Source organism: Mirounga angustirostris, unplaced genomic scaffold, assembly GCF_029215605.1.
Source record: "Mirounga angustirostris isolate CCGP_5_RB_7025 unplaced genomic scaffold, mMirAng1.0.hap1 SCAF_11, whole genome shotgun sequence".
Taxonomy (NCBI): Eukaryota; Metazoa; Chordata; class Mammalia; order Carnivora; family Phocidae; genus Mirounga; species Mirounga angustirostris.
The window spans coordinates 59033259-59050448 of record NW_026991719.1 but is presented as its reverse complement, the minus strand read 5'-3'; the positions used below and the strand labels follow the sequence as shown (position 1 = coordinate 59050448).

Here is a 17190-nt window from a genome sequence, read left to right as displayed (position 1 = left end):
CTCAGAAATGACAAAAGGCATGGGCAAACCAATGATGATGACAACCATGACAACGACAACAAGCACAACAACAACAAAACAGCTGCAACAAAAGCCTGCTGTCTCTAGCATAAGGGTCAGAAAAGTGGCAGCCTAGCAAGACAGGAAAACCCTTTGACACTAAGTGCTCCACTTCAGCCAACCACCACAGAACAAACTATGGCCTTGCGCCCACGCAAGCCAGCAAGAGGTCTGATGGGCAGCCTAGAATTCCACATCTGACTGGTGGAAACGGGGGCCGTTCTGCCCCTCCTATGTTAGTGGAAATCAATCACGTGAAAATCCTGGAGTTATACCTCCACCAGGCAGTAAGGAGGCAACCCGCCCTATCCCTGCTGAAATGATTTCAGGACTTTGAACAACACCCAGTGGTAAGGAGGCCACCCAATCTATGGACTAAAGGGAAAATGTTCCAGCACATCAAGAAATGAACTGAATGGAAATGATTATAAGACACACCAAAATTTGTGGGATGAAGCTAAAGCATTGTTGAAAGGGAAATTTATATTATTAAGGGCTTCCATTAAGTAAAAGGAAAAGCATCGAATCAATAATCTAAGTTCTCACCTCAGGAAACCAGAAGAAGAAGATCAAAATAAACCCTAAGTGAGCAGAAGGAAGGCAATGATAAAGATGAAGTCCAGTAATCAATGAAATATAAAACAGAAAACAATAGAGAAAATCAGTGAAACAAAAATCTGGTTCTTTGAAAAGATCCATAAAACTTAAAAACCTCTAGCGAGACCCACAAAGTTAACCTACAATGAATTACTACATTTGCACATATTTACTGAATGACATTAATAACTCTATCTATGATAGTTGACATACAGTCTACTTTAGAAACCGAAAGCGCCCGTGTTTTCAATATGCACCACACAGTGGAAAGAAGAATAAGAGAAACATCGGACTCTTGATTTAAAACTACAATGAAATTTGATTTCCAGCATAACAGCTAGATCGTTGCCCTTCATGACAGAAGCTATTTTTTTGTGATTAGCTCAAATTCTTTTGTAAGCGATAGAACGGATTCCACGATATCCGTGCCACGAGTTCAATTTTCAAAACTATAAATCATGTCTTTGCAAATTGCGAAGCCCTTGGAGACAAAATGTACCTAAAGTGTTAATTGGCCAGGGTCTCATGTCTCACGACTCGTGTGATGGTAAAAATAAGGTATTTGAAATTTTTTTTTCAGATTTTGAATCAATTCATCTTTCACTGTGTCAAAAAGGTCTTGTATTATATAGACTTAGTGGAAGATCTTCTGCTTTTTGTAAAATGTAATACATGGTGTCAGAGCTTTCTAACACACGTTCGGAACGGAAATAAACAGTGTTTTTTATTTATGTTTCTTTAGCATGTGTCCTTCTAAAATGTTTGTGTGTGGGAGTGTGTGTGTGTGTGTGTGTGCACAAAAGATACAAGCCATTTTATAGTTGACCAAATTTATAACTCAGGTCCCCTTAATAATTGTTAAAAACTTTGTTGTTGTTGTTGTTAATTTCAGCCCATAGATTTTGTCATTATGTTTGAACTGTTAGAGAAATTCTTACCCAATTCATCTTAAACTTGTTTACGTTTCTCTTAATATTGTCCACTTTATTCTCTTTATATTTCTTTGAACACCACACCTGGATGGCTTTTCATCTTTCTCTGCTGCCGCAAACACAACAGAAACAACAGCAACGAAGTGGGGGGTGGGGGGCCGAGATGTTCATCTTTACAGCAAAATGTCCGCCAATAAAAGTAGAAAGGAATGATAGCAAATAGAGAGTCATCATTTTTCAACCACCCAGGTAATAATCAAATCAGACAAGAACCAGGAACAAAAACTAAGGCCAAGAGGTGAAACTCTGTGGGGGGGAAACAGAATACCCACATGGTATCAAAATATCATGCTACAGGGGCGCCTGGGTGGCTCAGTCGTTAAGCGTCTGCTTTCGACTCAGGTCATGATCTCAGGGTTCTGGGATCGAGTCCCACATTGGGCTCCCTGACTCAGCCGGAAGCCTGCTTCTCCCTCTCCCACTCCCCCTGCTGGTGTTCCCTCTCTTGCTGTGTCTCTCTCTGTCAAATAAATAAAATCTCTTTTTAAAAAAAATATATATATATCATGCTACAGACTGCTTGTAAGTCATAGACGGACAAAGGTACCTTTCCAATGGACTGATCTGTCCAACGATATCGTAAATAAGTGATCAAACTGAGTCATGCCAATAGCAGCACCGACAGCTAGACAAACTGACCTTAGGAGCTTCCAGATGGGATGTCATGTGAACTACGCATCACCTATTTAATATCCTTGCCAAGAATGTGAAACAGAAATCATCTAAAGGAGAGGAAAATATCAGGCAAAGCCATATGTTGGACACGTTGGAAGCAAACAGGCCTAGGCTCTTGGCAAATGTTATTGTCATGGAAGATTTAAGTTGAGGGACTGTTTGGGACTAGAAGATACTAAAGAGACATGACAACTGAATGCAATGTATGATACTTGATTGAAATGTTGACCCTCAAAAGGATATCATTGGGGCAACTGGGGGAAATTGGAATATGAACTGTATATGGACTCAGATAATGTTATCATGCCACTGTTAAATTTCTTCAAGGTGACAATAGTAATATGGTTAGACAGGAGAAGATCCTAGTTCTTAGGAGATGCATTTCAAAGTAATTGGATGAAGAGTTTGGAACTTGAGTGGTTAGGCAAAAAGAAGAAAAAGGAGAGAGAAAGCAATGGGACGATATGAAATCTAGGTGAAAGAATGTTCACTGTCCAACTGTGTGTGTTTTGAATCTATTTTCAAATAGGTAGTTGAGGAAAATGGATTGCTCATATTTTAGAGTTATGTGATGAAGTGTTCCACAATAAAATAAAATAAAATGATTTCTGGTATCTTCTTGAAAATAATCTGGAAGAGATGGAGGGGAGAAGATATATATGAAATGAAATTGGCTGTGAGTTGTTAACCGTTGCAGCCCAGTGACGGATACCTGGAGGTTCCCTCACTATTCTCTCTCGTACAGTGTTCTCAAAGTGTGGTTCCCCCATGAGCAGCATCTGAAGCACCAGGGAACTTGTCAGAAAAGCAAACTCTGGGTCCCACCCCAGATTTTTTAATCTGAGACTATAGATGTGGAGCTCGGCAATCTGTTTTCACAAGCTCTTTGGCTTTGTTGGATTCTGAAGCAAGCTAATGGGACAGGCGCACAGCTCTATTGTGATGAACCTGGAGATTGTAAGTTTATATGCAAACCCTGTTTGTATATGTTTGAAGTTATCCACAGTACAATTTAAGGGAAAAAATGAAGAAAACAGGTACGTCAGCTGTTTAGTGGTCAAGTTTTAATAAAGTCTCAAGACAGACAATCCCAATGTTATACAAAAACTTCCAGAGGATAGAAAAGAGAAACTGTTCCCCAACTCGGCCTATGAGACTAGAAAACCTTGACACTGGAACCAGCAAGGTTAGTATGAGAAAGAGGGACTTCAAGTCGATCTTGCTCATGAGCAGAAGATGTAAAAATCCTAAGCAAAATTTTAGCAAACTACAAAAGATGATCCACCATAACGAAGTTGCATTTATCCTACGAGAGCAAAGCTGGCTTCACATTAGTATAGATAGATAGATAGATAGATAGATAGATAGATAGATAGATAGGAGGGGGCATGAGAGAGGTTTGTGTGTTGCCAACATATTCTGTTGCTTGCTCTAGGTGCTAACTGAATGTGTATGTTTAATTTTTGAAAACTCATTAAGATACACACTTGTGAATTTTGTCTTTTTGTGATTGTAAACTTCATTAAATATTTTGAAAAAAGCATCTACAAATAACACTGTATTAACAAACTAAACAGACTCTTGATCATTTCAATAGAGACAAAAAAGTGAAATTCAATATCTATTCATGATTTTTAAGACAAACTTCTTAAACTGGAAATAAATGGAAAACTCCTTAGTCTTATAGAGGCAAAGAAAGAAAGAAGAAAGAAAGAAAAAAGAAAGAAGAAAGAAATTAAGAAGAAAGAAAGAAAGGAGAGAAAGGAAGAAAGGAAGAGGAAACAAGAAAAGGAAGGAAGGAATGAAGGAAAGAAGGAAGGAACAGAGGGAGAGAGGGAGGGAGGAATGAAGGAAGGAAGGGAGGAAGTCAAGGAGGAAGGAAAGAGTGAACCCCAGGAAACACATTTTATTATGGAAATGTTGGCAGCATTCTATTTAATATTAGGGACAACCCAAAGAGGTCGAATTTGGTCATGTCTGTTTGACCTTGTAGTGGATGCCCTGGGCAGCCAGTACAGGTTTAAGAAACCTGTAAATCGCTTATTGTGCTTCTGTAAGTCACAGATCCATGAAAAACTGCAGAACGTCCAAAGACAAATGGTTCGATATCACAGGGTTTAGCAGGGAGGCTGACTTTAAGGTCAATATAGTTTTTAAAAAGTCAAATGGATTTCTGTAAGTTAGATACAATTAGAAAATGTCATTTTAGGTGGATAACACGCACAAGAGCAACAACACTCTAGAGTATCTTGGGATAAATGCAAGAAAAGATGTACAAGATCTGAATGTACAAAAGATAAAACTAAATACTGAACTGAAGATGGAAACGTTAAGGAAGCCCCACATAAACGGAGAGATATGCCATGTTGGTGACTAGGAGGGCTGGGTGGGGTCCTAAAGATGGTCAATTCTCCCGGAACTTATCCACAGATTTAATGAAAATGCAGCCCCAATCTGTTGCAAATGAGTTTTCCAGGATCGTGACATGCTGATTCTGACGCTTATACTGGAAGGGCAAAAGGTGAAGAATAAGGAAGATATGTTTGAAGATTATGAATAAGATGTGGGGACTTGCCCTACCATAGATCAAGATGTCTTCTTATCAAGAGGTAAAAATGAAGATGGTGTAGTATCAGCACAGGAATAGACAAATTTATCTGTGGAACCGAAGAGGGAGCTCAGACACAGAGACACGGCAAAGATGGACCAAAATGACTCCAGGCACTGCCAATTGTTCCCTGGGGGTGTAGAATTGCCCCCCTGATTGACAATCCCTGACGTAGGAATATGGATGAATCTTAAAAACATATGCGGAATTTTGTAAGAGTAAGTTACAGGATATCAAGGACATGAGTTAAATATGCATGCACATATAATATTTCACATCCCAAGAGAGAAAAGTCTGGGAAACAAGGTTTAGGGAGCACAAAGCTTCGCTTTACCTCACTTCATGAGTTACTGACTGGCTTAGTAAAGCCAGCACACGGAGAAGTGGGAGGGAGGCGAGAGGGGCGGGACTTTGGTGGGTGAACTTCAACTGAACTCGAAGCTCACGGGTCACCGGCCACAGCCGTGGGAGGAGGAAGGCAGCGCTGGAAGCTCATTGGCCTTCGTGGGAAGGGAAGGAAAGGGAGAGAGAGCTGGGTCTTCCCTCCCACCTTCTGTCCCTGCTGTTGGATCTCTACTTGCGGGCGGCTGAGGTAACCACAGGCTGGCATCAGGAATAGGACCCTCGTTCTCCACACATCTTCTTTCCTCCCTCCCTCCTGCTCTGGATGACCAACTCCTTCTCCTCTCCTCCACCTCAGTGGAGTACCTCCTGATGTCCCACTCTGCCCCGTCCCCTCTCCCCCCCTCCCCGCCCCCCACCAAGCAACAACCTGTGGGAGGAAACCCTCACCTCAGCCCCCTGACCCCTGGCCTCTGGAACCTGAGGCAGGGCTCATGCCCCTGCCTTTGATCCTTTGATTCTGATGTGGTAGTGGCTGCGAATGGGCTGCCTGAGATGAGGTGGTGCACCCCAGATGTGAGGGACGGGGAAGGTGTACCCAAACATAACCGTTGAAGTGTGAAGAGGAGCATGGAAGACTGTTGGGGGCTGGGCAGGGAATACATGGGTTTGCATGAGAGCAGAGAGGGTTCTGTTGGCGGAAGAAAACAATTAGTGTGGTGAGGGGTCGGCTGTTGACTAGATCAGGGTCTGGCATTCGATAGGGGGCTCAACAAGGGTCTAGTCAATGAACAATCGAAGGGATGAATAAAAATCATTATTGAAAGAGGGGCTTGGCATCCAGCAGCATAATCAAATTTCATGGGGTACAAAGGGGTTGTCAGCTTAAAGTAGTGGGGGTTTGCTGAGAGAAAAATTAAGCTTACAGTGGAGTGCAGGAAGAAAATCAGAATGGGGTGTGAGAGGAAAGTTGAATGTAGGACATACTAATAATAGAATTGAGTGGGGGGGGGGGCGCAGCCAAAATCATGAATAGGGAGGGAATGAAGGCAGGAGGTTAGGAAGATAATTGTGGAAGTGGATGGCAGGGAAAACAGTGAGGTATGGCAGAGTACAGGATGATCCACGAGAAGGGGAGGGCAGTAATTGTGGAAGGGGGCACAGGAGTGCATGCGTATGCCTGAAAATGGGTTCTATGTAGAGGGAAGGTAAGCAAGGAGATTAGCAGTTGGATTGAAAGTTTACAGGAACCATGCCAAGAGTTCTTGGAATGGGGCTATGCGTGAGTGGGGCTTCCTGGGAAGGAGGCTACGTGAGTGAGAAGGGTGGGTGCGATGTGATTTCAGCGGTGAGCTGGGTGAAGAAGAATCCAGGCACCTCAGGTGGGGTTTTCAAAGGGCAGAGGAAGTACGTTAAGGGTAGGGGATCATGTGGCCATCCTGACCTCCACTCCTGGCCCTAGAACCATGGATCCCAATGAAATGCCTGCTGTGCCCTGCTGCCCCTCCGACTCCCCCACTGGGCTTGAGACCGGAGCCCCGTGGGGGATTGAACTTGGCCCTAAAAGAGCTGTAAGTCGCTGTGCCCGCTGCTACAACCACGGCTTCACTGACCAAATCAAGGACCAGGAGCACCTCTGCCTCTTCCAGGCTTGCGATTGTCCCAAGTGTGCCTTTTTCTCGTGAGTATGGTGTCTGACAGGGGGTGTGGGTATGGGGAGTGGGCCTCCCCTAAATGTGACTGACTGTTGACCTGTAATCCCCCACTTTAGGGAACACCACAGTGTCTTGCCTGCTGAGAGTGCCTTGAAGAGGGAGCAGGGGGCACACCTGAAGAGGCACCTGGCTCAAGGACTGACAAGGAGTGAGGCCTCCCCTCCCAAAGCTCACAGCCATGTCAAGAAGTTGATCATTCAAGCAGGAGCCCTCAGTGAGTGTCTCTGGCCAGGGAGGGCGTCTGGGTTTGGGGGTAGGGAGCTTTGAGCAGTTCTGTCGCCAGTCCTACTACCCAGTTTTGATGTGGCCTTGGCAAATTACTCCTTGGGCCTTCAGCTGCCCCACCTAATAGACGTCATCAACATTATCTACCAAGTGTTGGTAGGAAGAAGAGATCTGGGAGGTAAAATGGTCCATGGTGAGATCAGACCTCAAACTGGGGGTGAGGAAGAGTGGGGTGTGGTCAGGGGGAAAGGCTCACCTAAAGTGTCCCCAGGTGTCCACAACTGGGAAGGAGAACATCATGTCCCAGCTTGAGGCCCACCCACCCCCGTGCAACCCCCAGGGAGGTAAGGAGAGCCTGGGGCCTGTGGGGGAGGTTCCCATCTCACTCACAGCCCAGACTCTTCTCTGTGTCCTGAAGACATGGGTTCCCTCCCTAACCCTACTGCAGCTTGCCATATGACCTTGGGGAAATAATACTTATCTTCCCTGGGCCTCAATTTCACCACGTGGAAAATGAAGAGTAGGAACTGGCTGGTCTTCCAGGTCTGCTCAGCTCTGACGTTCTGGGCTCCTATCCTCATGCCAGAACATACCCATACATATCTCCTCTCCATGGCCAGCCTGGTGCCTGACTCCACCCTGTGCTCTCTGCTCCTCCAGGCAAGCGCCCAAGGAGCTCTGCTGACTGGTCAAGCCCCAAATTCTTTGTCTCTGTCCTGGACTCCAGCAGCCTTGAAGATGCAACGAACAATTTCTCTTTCCAGGAAGCCCCACAGAACTCCTGCCCTCCCCAGCATGTGAGTAAAGTGAAAAGGCACATGGAGCTAGTTGTATATTGTGTTATCAGGTGCCCAACCATTGTGCTTGATGCTGTGGGATACAGAAGGAGGGAGTGGAGGAGGCGGCTGATGAGGAAGAGGAGGAGGAGGGGGAGGAGAGGAGCAGGACAAGAAGCGGCAGGGGGAGGAGGGGTCGGGGGAGGAGGAGGAGGAGTGGAGAAGGCAGCATCTCAGACTAGCGGGCAAGGACAGGCCTCTCCCAGCCTTGCCGTTGCCTATCTGTGAGACTTTGCACACGTGACATTACATTTCCAAGCCTCCATTTCCCGTGTGTACTAGCAGTGTGCTGATGGGGACGATATCCCACACTTACAAGCACTGACTAGGCCAAGGCGTGCCACGTAGCCGGACTTCAACTAACGGAGGCCTTTATTCCACATGAAACAGATGGATGGGATAGAAGGTCCTGTTGAAAAGGGGGGGACGTGCCAAGATGGTGAGGGCCATGGGGCCCAGGGGCAGAGTCCAGAGGTCATTAGAGAAAGCTTCCAGGCTATTAGATGAGCCAAGCTGGTCCTTCAAGCTCCATGGGGTTGGGGAATATGGAGGTGAGAACCAGTCCCTGGACGGGGACCATGATCCCACTACTCAGTGTGCTTTGCAGATTAGAACACAGACACCTGGGATTCCCCACAATCGTCATCATTGCCCTGGGAGTTTTTGAAATGCTGACAGGAATTAGCATCTCGGGAGAGATAGTGAAGAAGGACATAGAAAGGAAAACAGACCAAACAGGGTAAAGGACTTGTGCAAGCCACAATGGCTGATCGCCCGCCGGCATTCAGAACCCACATCCAGATATTGCAAGATCCTGGCCCTGTTTCTCTATTGATAGTATGTGTCTGTCAGAGGGTTGAATCCCCTGGCTTCTCTTTTCCTTGTTTCTAGATGCTCAGCGCTGGTCCTCCAGCCCTGTGGCCATCCATCCTTGGCCATGTCCTCCTGCAGCCACAGATCCTGGGAAAAGTGCAGGGTCCAGAACCCTGGCAGGGGCCAAGCTTAGTGACTGGGAAGAGCTGAAGTCCCCACTGGTATTCACTCTGGGTGCGTGGGTGGGGCCCTCAGCGGAACCCGGGACTAAAGGGACACTGGCCCCATGAGGTGGGGAGGCATGGCTTTTCAGGTCCCATTCTCTCACACCCTTTCCATTGCAGGCTCCTGAAACTTCTGACCAGGACTCGGTTTCTGCCTCAGAGTGGCAGCGGAAGCTGGAAGCGGCCGAGGCTCTGCTGATTCTGAGAGACTCTCCCCAGGCGTCTTCTGGCTCTGTCTCCCTGCTGCAGCCCTCCACGGCGGCAGGTAGCCTGGTCCTTGAAAGGAGAACACGGGGTGGTAGGGAGGGTTGGCAAATGGGAGGGCATTGTCGTAACTGGGAGGCCAGGGTTAGTGGGCTGAAATGCCTTGGGCCCAGGCACACAAGCTCCTCGGTCTGATGCCAGAGATGGCAGTCGATGGTTGATGATGGTGAATCATCAGTTTATCGAGCTCAGTGCTCAACAGCAAATGCACAGGGCCCTGGCGTCAAGAAACGAGGAAACTGAGGCCCTGCGAGTGGCAGCGACGTGCACTGGGGCATGCAGCCTATCAGGTGGAACACCCAGTTCTCCTGGTTCTCAGCCCAGAGCTTTCTACCCACACAGGGGTGGTGGGCAGGATATACATAGGTGATAAAAGCCCAGGCTGGAGGGAGAGCTGATCTTTGATTCCAGTCTCCATGTCGACCTGGATGCCTTCATACTTCCTTTGTGTTTTGTGGCTAAATTTCAATAGATGAGCCTGGAGTAGAAGGACCAGAGGAAGTCTGAGGACAGCTACATGCCTGGGAAGGCTGAGAGGGAAGGCTGGGCTTTGCCAGAACAAAATGTTGGGTGTGGGACGAGTGTATGGGTGCAGCAGCGACCTGAGTGAAGGAGGAACTGCTGGAACAGAAGGGCATGAGGCTGGAGAGGGGGCCACTCACAGAGGTCCTGGATGGTGGGCTGAGGGGCTACACCAGAAACTGTGGGTGGTGAGGAGCCAGGGAATGTGTGAGCTAGGGAGGAGCATATGCAAAGAGCCTGGGCTCCACAAAAAGAAATGTGGTGGCTTTGACGGAGGGATCGGAGGAGGCAAGACCCAAGATGAGCAAATCAGCGAGGAAGGGTTCTGTGCTGCAGTGTGTAGTCCAGGTGACAAAGCCTAGATCGGGTGGAACAGAAGAGAGGGGAGAGCCTGGAGGGGAAATGGATGTGACCTGGCTCTGATGCCTTCCTTTCTATGTGCAGCTCCCGCTGGAGATACAGGACCCCAGCCTCCTAGCCCCTCTCTGCGACCCAGGCCAGCCAGCTCCATTTCTCTGCCTATTGGACATCTGGGGTGCATCTCCCTCTTGAGCTAGAAGCCCAGAAGAGGAGGCCTCACTAGAGTGCTGCCTATTTATGCATTTGCAAAATGTTTAATATCCAATATGCTTAACATTTTCCTTTCTTTTTTTTTTTAACCTTCAGGTTCTTTTACAAGCTTTTCAGACCCTTTTTATTATATGGGGCAATTCCTTGGCTGAGGGTGGATATCCTTGTACCTCCATCCCTTACTGCCTTGGATATTGGGGCCTTTTTATGTCTCTTAGAAAAACAGGGTTGTGCAATCTGAGCTGATCAGTCTCTAAATAGGGTTCTGTGGGAGGTCCTATGTTCATATGCCAGAGTTTTCTTTTGACTTGTGATTGCAAACATAGCCGTGCACTCACGTATGTATCCATGCTTGTCAAAATAGAAGGGTGTGTTCATTTCATGTCTGGATTGATGTGTGTGAACAAATAATAAACCCTCGCTGTTGTAAGGCAGTGAGATAGAGGAGTTGTTTGTTACCACAGTGTAACATAGACCATCCTGACTCTAACAGACTTGTTCACTTTACTTTCCAAAGTGAGACTCACCTTACGCAATAACTGGGATTTCTTAACACCACTAGACAAGAAAATGGGAGAGATAAAGAGGAGTAGGCGTTTTACTCATTGACCAAGTAAGTGCCTACCTTCTGCTTGGCATAGACTGTTTCCAGCTGTCCGGAGGGCCCCAAATTGAGTTGTCTGCAGGGTCAAGCAGGTCCTATAAATGAGTGGAGCAGTCCAGACAGGCTCTGGCCAACTCGCAGTGCATGCTCTACCTAAGGGGCCAGCTGCCACCTGGCTCCAGCCGATTGCTGCCATGCAGGAATGTGGACTCTGCACTGCCACATCTCCTGATTTTTCAAGAGGAAAAGGGAATTCTAGATATCTATGTAGAATACCTCCATTTTAACATGTTGGCTCTGGTTTCCTCTTTAAGACCTGGACAGGTGGGCCAAAGAAAACATCCAGTCAGGCCAACACATGGCCAAGTGAATGCCAGCTGGATTCGAGTCCAATGTGTATTTTACAGTGGGAGACGCTGAAGCCAATCGGGGCCAGAAGAATCAAAGAGGGGAGGTGAATTAGACCCAGAGCCTACTTTGAACGGACCTGTGAAATATGAGGACGCATCATTACCATGCATTTATTTTGTGCCCCCTCTATGCTAAACACACAGAGCCTCACAGTAGCTCTCTGAGCTAAGCATTAATACCACCCTCTTGCACCACAAGTGTTTCAGGGGAAATTTTTGGCCAACGATGGATGGGGAAGACTCCCTTCTCTGTCAGGCCGTAAATTAACTAATAATTTACCTTCTAAAAAATGATCTATCTCTGTCTCTATCTCAACTGCTGAGTGAAAGGTTCCAAATTGAAACGGCAGACATCCAGTCAGAAGAGTCTTTCAAAAACAGTCTCTCTGTTTTGTACTCAAGGTAGCAATATGTAGTCGTGGATCAGATCTTACCAGCCATTGTTTCTCAGTCCTCTGCTGATGTTCCACACAAAGGAAGAACTGGAGACCCTGCCCCGAAGCCAGAAAGCTCAATTGGCTATGCCCTGTTTCCCATCATGTTTTCTCCTTCCTGCCTTGCCTCCTTCATTCGTACCCAAGATGATTGATGGTGATGACATCTGATGACAACTTATGCTTTCTTGTTTCAGGCCTTAAGAAGTCAGGCTTCTTATCGTCTTTTGCTAATGCCAGATAACCATGCGAATCACTCGGCCCATAGGGCAAGACTGACATCCATCTCATGCTTTCCTCCCTTCCCTCATTTGATACTTAAATCAGTGATCCCAAAACCCCTCCTCTCCCAGATATTAGATAAACAAACCCACATACTCACTGAGGGAGGAAGCAGTGTTGCCTGAAAAAGGACTAAAACCCTGCTGTGCAACTGTGTCCCAGGTGCACCACAGTCCCACTGCTGAGTTGGTAAAAGAGAAAGTACATTTAGAGTTAAAGGATGTGGCAGGAGAAGAGGGAGGAAAAGAGAAATGAAGTGATGGAGACTGGGAGAAGGAGTGAGCCCCTTTGCCCTGGACCCTTTCATTTTTCTGAGTCCCACCTGCCCTCCTATGGCAGAACCTTTTAGACCTGATGTTGATGCATCAGCCCCCACCTCCCCACACAAATGCACCCCACAGAGGTGCATGCGTGTACACACACTGCTCTATACTTTTTAAAAATTCTCCTCAGTGTGGCATATTATGGGCATTGTAGGAATTTTTCATAAATATTAAATATCTAACCTTTTTTTCATGTACCACTCCAGTTCACAGATTCAAAACCTCACTTTGTAGAATAGTGTAAGTTAGGCCTTGACTCTCATTTTTTTTAATAACAGCATTGGTTGGGTCTGAGGATATCCCCCACGTGAGAGAATCTGCTGAGTGGATCAAATTCAACCGGTGATATGTGTGTAGGTGTTTATCAAAAGTCTCTCTGGGGGAGGGGGTGGTTTGGGGAAAATGCCCTGTGTGGCATTTGCCAATTTCAAGTTACTGATAACAATTAATGTAGAGTTGGGAAGAGATGCATTTACACCATGTAAATATAATCAATATACATAACTTCAAGAATATATGGAATAGCAAAATGTAGTAAAAAATAATTACAGGGGCGCCTGGGTGGTTCAGTCAGTTAAGCGGCTGCCTTCGGCTCAGGTCATGATCTCAGGGTCCTGGGATCGAACCCCACACCCAGCTCTCCTCTCAGTCATCAGCAAGTCTGCTTCTGCCTCTCCTTCTGTGATCTCTCTCTCTCTTTCCCTCACTCAAAGAAATAAATTCTTTTAAAAAAATATAGATTGATGAGTTTTGTCTGTGTGTTTTGTTTGATTTCAGCACAATGCATGTAATATAATAGCTATTTTATATAATGTTGTCTTTATAGCTTCAGATACATTAAGAAAAACAAGATCTTAAATCAACAGTCTAACTTAACACAGCGAAATACTAGAAAAACAGAACAAACTAAGCCAAAATACTAGGAGGTCAGAATTAGTAAAGATCAGAGCAGATATAAATATGGTAAATAGAAAAGCAATGGTAAAAATAAACAAAACCAAGTTTGTTTTTCAAAAAGATCAAGACAACTGGCAATCATTTAGTTAAGTTGACTAAGGAAAAGAGAGAGAAGTCCCAATGACCAAAACCAGTAATAAAAGAATAGACAATAAATATATATTAGAAATAAAAATAATTACAATATTATGAAAATTGGTATGCCAACAAATTAGATAACCTGGGAGAAATGGTTACATTCCCAGAAATGCACAACATACTGCAAATAAATCATAAATGAATAAAAAAACTTAGAGCAATATTGAGTAGGGAGTTCAAATCAGTAATCAAAATCTTCCCAACTAAAAAACTCCCGAGGAACAAATGGCTTCAAAGGTGAATAGTAACAAACATCTAAAGTGAAATTAATACGAATCCTCCTGACATTCTTCCAAAATATTATGATTCCAGCATTACTGTAATACCCAAATCAGAAAAAGACACTATGAGAAAAGTACAGACCATTATCACGCTTGAACTTTGTTCAAAAATATTCAACAAAATAATTCCAAACAGAATTTAACAGCACATTAAAAGGATGATATGCAATGACCAAATGGGATTAATTCTTGGAATGCAAGGTTTGTTCAACAGAATAAAATCAATATAGCACACCAAATAAACAGAAGGAAAGGGGTAAATGATGATCTAAATTGATGCAGAGAAAATATTTGACAAAGTTCAACACTCTTGTTGATAGTGCTGCTGTAAACAACCGATTGCATGTACCCCTTTGAATCTATATTTTTGCAATCTTTGGGTAAATACCTAGTAGTGTAATTGCTGGATCATAGTGTAGTTCTATTTTTTATATTTAGAGGAACCTCCATACTGTTCTCCAGAGTGGCTTCACCAGTTTGCATTCCCACCATTAGTGTAAAAGAGTTCCCCTTTCTCCACATCCTTGCCAACACTTGTTGTTTCCTGTGTGGTTGATTTTAGTCATTCTGACAGGTGTGAGGTGGTATCTCTTCATGGATTTCTTTTTTAAAGATTTATTTATTTATTTGAGAGAGAGAGGAAGAGAGAGAGCAAAGCGGGAGAGGGAGAGAGAAAATCAAGCAGACTCCCCACTGAGTGCTGAGGCCAACGTGGGGCTGGATTCCAGGACCCTGAGATCATGATCTGAGCCAAAGTCAGATGGTTATCCTCCTGAGCCACCCAGGCGCTCCCTCATTGTGGTTTTGATTTGTATTTCCCTGATGTTGAGTGACGTTGAGCATCTTTTCATGTATCTGTTGGCCATCTATATGTCTTCTTTGGGACAATGTCTATTCATGTCTTCTGCCCATTTCTTAACTGTATTATTTGTTCTTTGGGTATCAAGTTTGATAAGTTTTTTTTATAGATTTTGCATACTAACCTTTTATCAGATATGTCTTTGCAGTATCTTCTCCCATTCTGTAGCCAAACTAGGGAAAGAGCCCAAGTGTCCATCAGCTGATGAATGTATAAAGAAGATGTAGTATATGTACATATGATGGAATATTACTCAGCCATCGAAAAGAATGAAATCTTGCCATTTGCAATGATGTGGATGGACCTAGATGGTATTATGCTAAGCGAAATAAGTCAGTAAGAGAAATGCAATTACTATATGATTTCACTCATATGTGGAATTTAAGAAACAAACCAGAGGAACATATGGCAAGGGTAAAAAAAAAAAAGAGAGGGAGAGAGAGAAGAAAGCATACCACAAGAGACTCTTAACCATAGAGAACCAACTGAGGGTTGATGGAGGGAGGTGAGTGGGGGATGGGTTAAATGAGTGATGGGTATTAGGAGGGCACTTGTTATGGTGAGCACTGGGTGTTATATGTAAGTGGTGAATCACTAAATTCTACTCCTGAAACCAATATTACACTCTATGTTGAGTAACTGGAATTATAAATAAAAATTTGGAAGAAGAAAAATTCAATGCTTTCCTATGATGAAAGCACTCAACAAGTCAGAAAGAAACTAGAGAGAAACTACTTCAATGTGATAAAAAAAAAAAAAGTAAGAAAAGCTCGTGAATAACAGCTTACACAATTGTAAAACATTTTTCTCCAAGATTAGGAGTAAGACAAGAATGATGTTTTCACCATTTCTATTCAACACAGTTTTGGAAGACCTAGCCAGAACAATTAGGCAAGAAAAAGAAATAAAGGGCATTCATTTGGAAAAGTAGATATAACATTAACTCTGTCACACATGACATGAACATATATGTAGGAAAAACTAAAGAATCTACAAAAAATCCTTTAGTACTAATAAATTCACCAAATTTGCAGAATACAAAATCAACACAAAATTGTTTCATTTCTGTATATTAATAAAGAATAATATGAAAAGGAAATTAAAATTGATTTTAGTAAAAACATGCAAATTATACCATAAAAAACGTAACCTGTCTTGGGAAGGTGAGAATAGAAATATAAAGCTTCAGGGTGCATTCAAAGTCAAGTTGCTATCAGCTTAAAATTGACATTATAAATATAGTATGTTTGATATAATCCTCATGGTAAGCACAAAGCATAATCCTATAGTAGATACACAAAAGATAAGAGAAAAGAATCAAAGCATACCACTACAGATAAAAATCAAGGAAAAAAAGAAGAGACCAAGAGAAGAAAAAAAAAAGAGCAAAAGAATTACAAAACAGCTGTAAAAGGATGAACAAAATATCAATAGTAAGTCCATACCTGTCAATAATTACTTTAAATATCACTGGACTAGATTCTCTAATCCAAAGCCAGAGTGGCTGAATGAATTAAAAAAAAAAAAGACATGAACCAACTATAAAAAATAAAAACCATCTTATAAAAAATCACTTCAGCTTTAAGGACATACACACACTAAAGGGAAGGAATAATACAAGAAAATGGAAATCAAAAGAAAGCAGGGATAACTCTACTTATATCCTAGAAAATAGATTGTAAACCAAAGACTTTAACAAGAGACCCAAAAAAGGTCACATATAACGATAAATGCGTCAATCTAACAAGAAGTCATACGTGTAAATATTTGTGCACATAAAAAATGAACACCTAAATATATAAAACAAATATTAACAGCCCTGACAAGAGAAACAGAAGGCCATACAATAATTGTAGGGATTTTAATACTCCACTTTCAACAGTGGATAGATCAGACAGAAAATCAATTACAGAACATTGGACTTAAATTATACATTAGACCAAATGGACTTAACAGACATTTACAGAACATTCCAACCAACAGCAGCACAATAAACATTCTTATCAAGCACATATGGAACATCCATAGGGCACATCATATATTAGACCACAGTATATCTTAGGACATTTTAAAAGATTAAAATCATATCAAGCCTCTTTTTTGGAGGCTTATAATGATATAAAACTAGAAAACAGTTACAGGACGAAAACTGGAAAATTCACAAATATGTGGAGACTAAGCCACATGCTGGTAAACAATCAATAGGTCAAAGAAGATATCAAAAGAGAAATCAAAAAATATCTTGAGACAAATGAAAATGGAAATACAGCATACCCAAAATGATGGGATTCAGCAAAAGTGTGTCTAAGAGGGAACTTTATAGCAATTAAGATGCTAAGTGAAATAAGTCAATCAGAGAAAGACAATTATCATATGGTTTCACTCGTATATGGAACATAAGGAATAATGCAGAGGACAATAAGGGAAGGGAGGGAAAATTGAAGGGGAAGAAATCAGCG

The 17190-nt window shown here is 43.4% G+C and overlaps 1 long non-coding RNA gene across 1 annotated transcript; it reads left to right on the top strand.

Annotated features, from left to right (window-relative positions):
- Positions 1–9213: 9213 nt before the first annotated feature.
- Positions 9214–10877, top strand: LOC135362020 (uncharacterized). Its single transcript, XR_010406313.1, has 2 exons — positions 9214–9352; positions 10318–10877. It is a non-coding gene; the product is annotated as an uncharacterized LOC135362020 (long non-coding RNA).
- The last annotated feature ends 6313 nt before the right edge of the window (positions 10878–17190 follow it).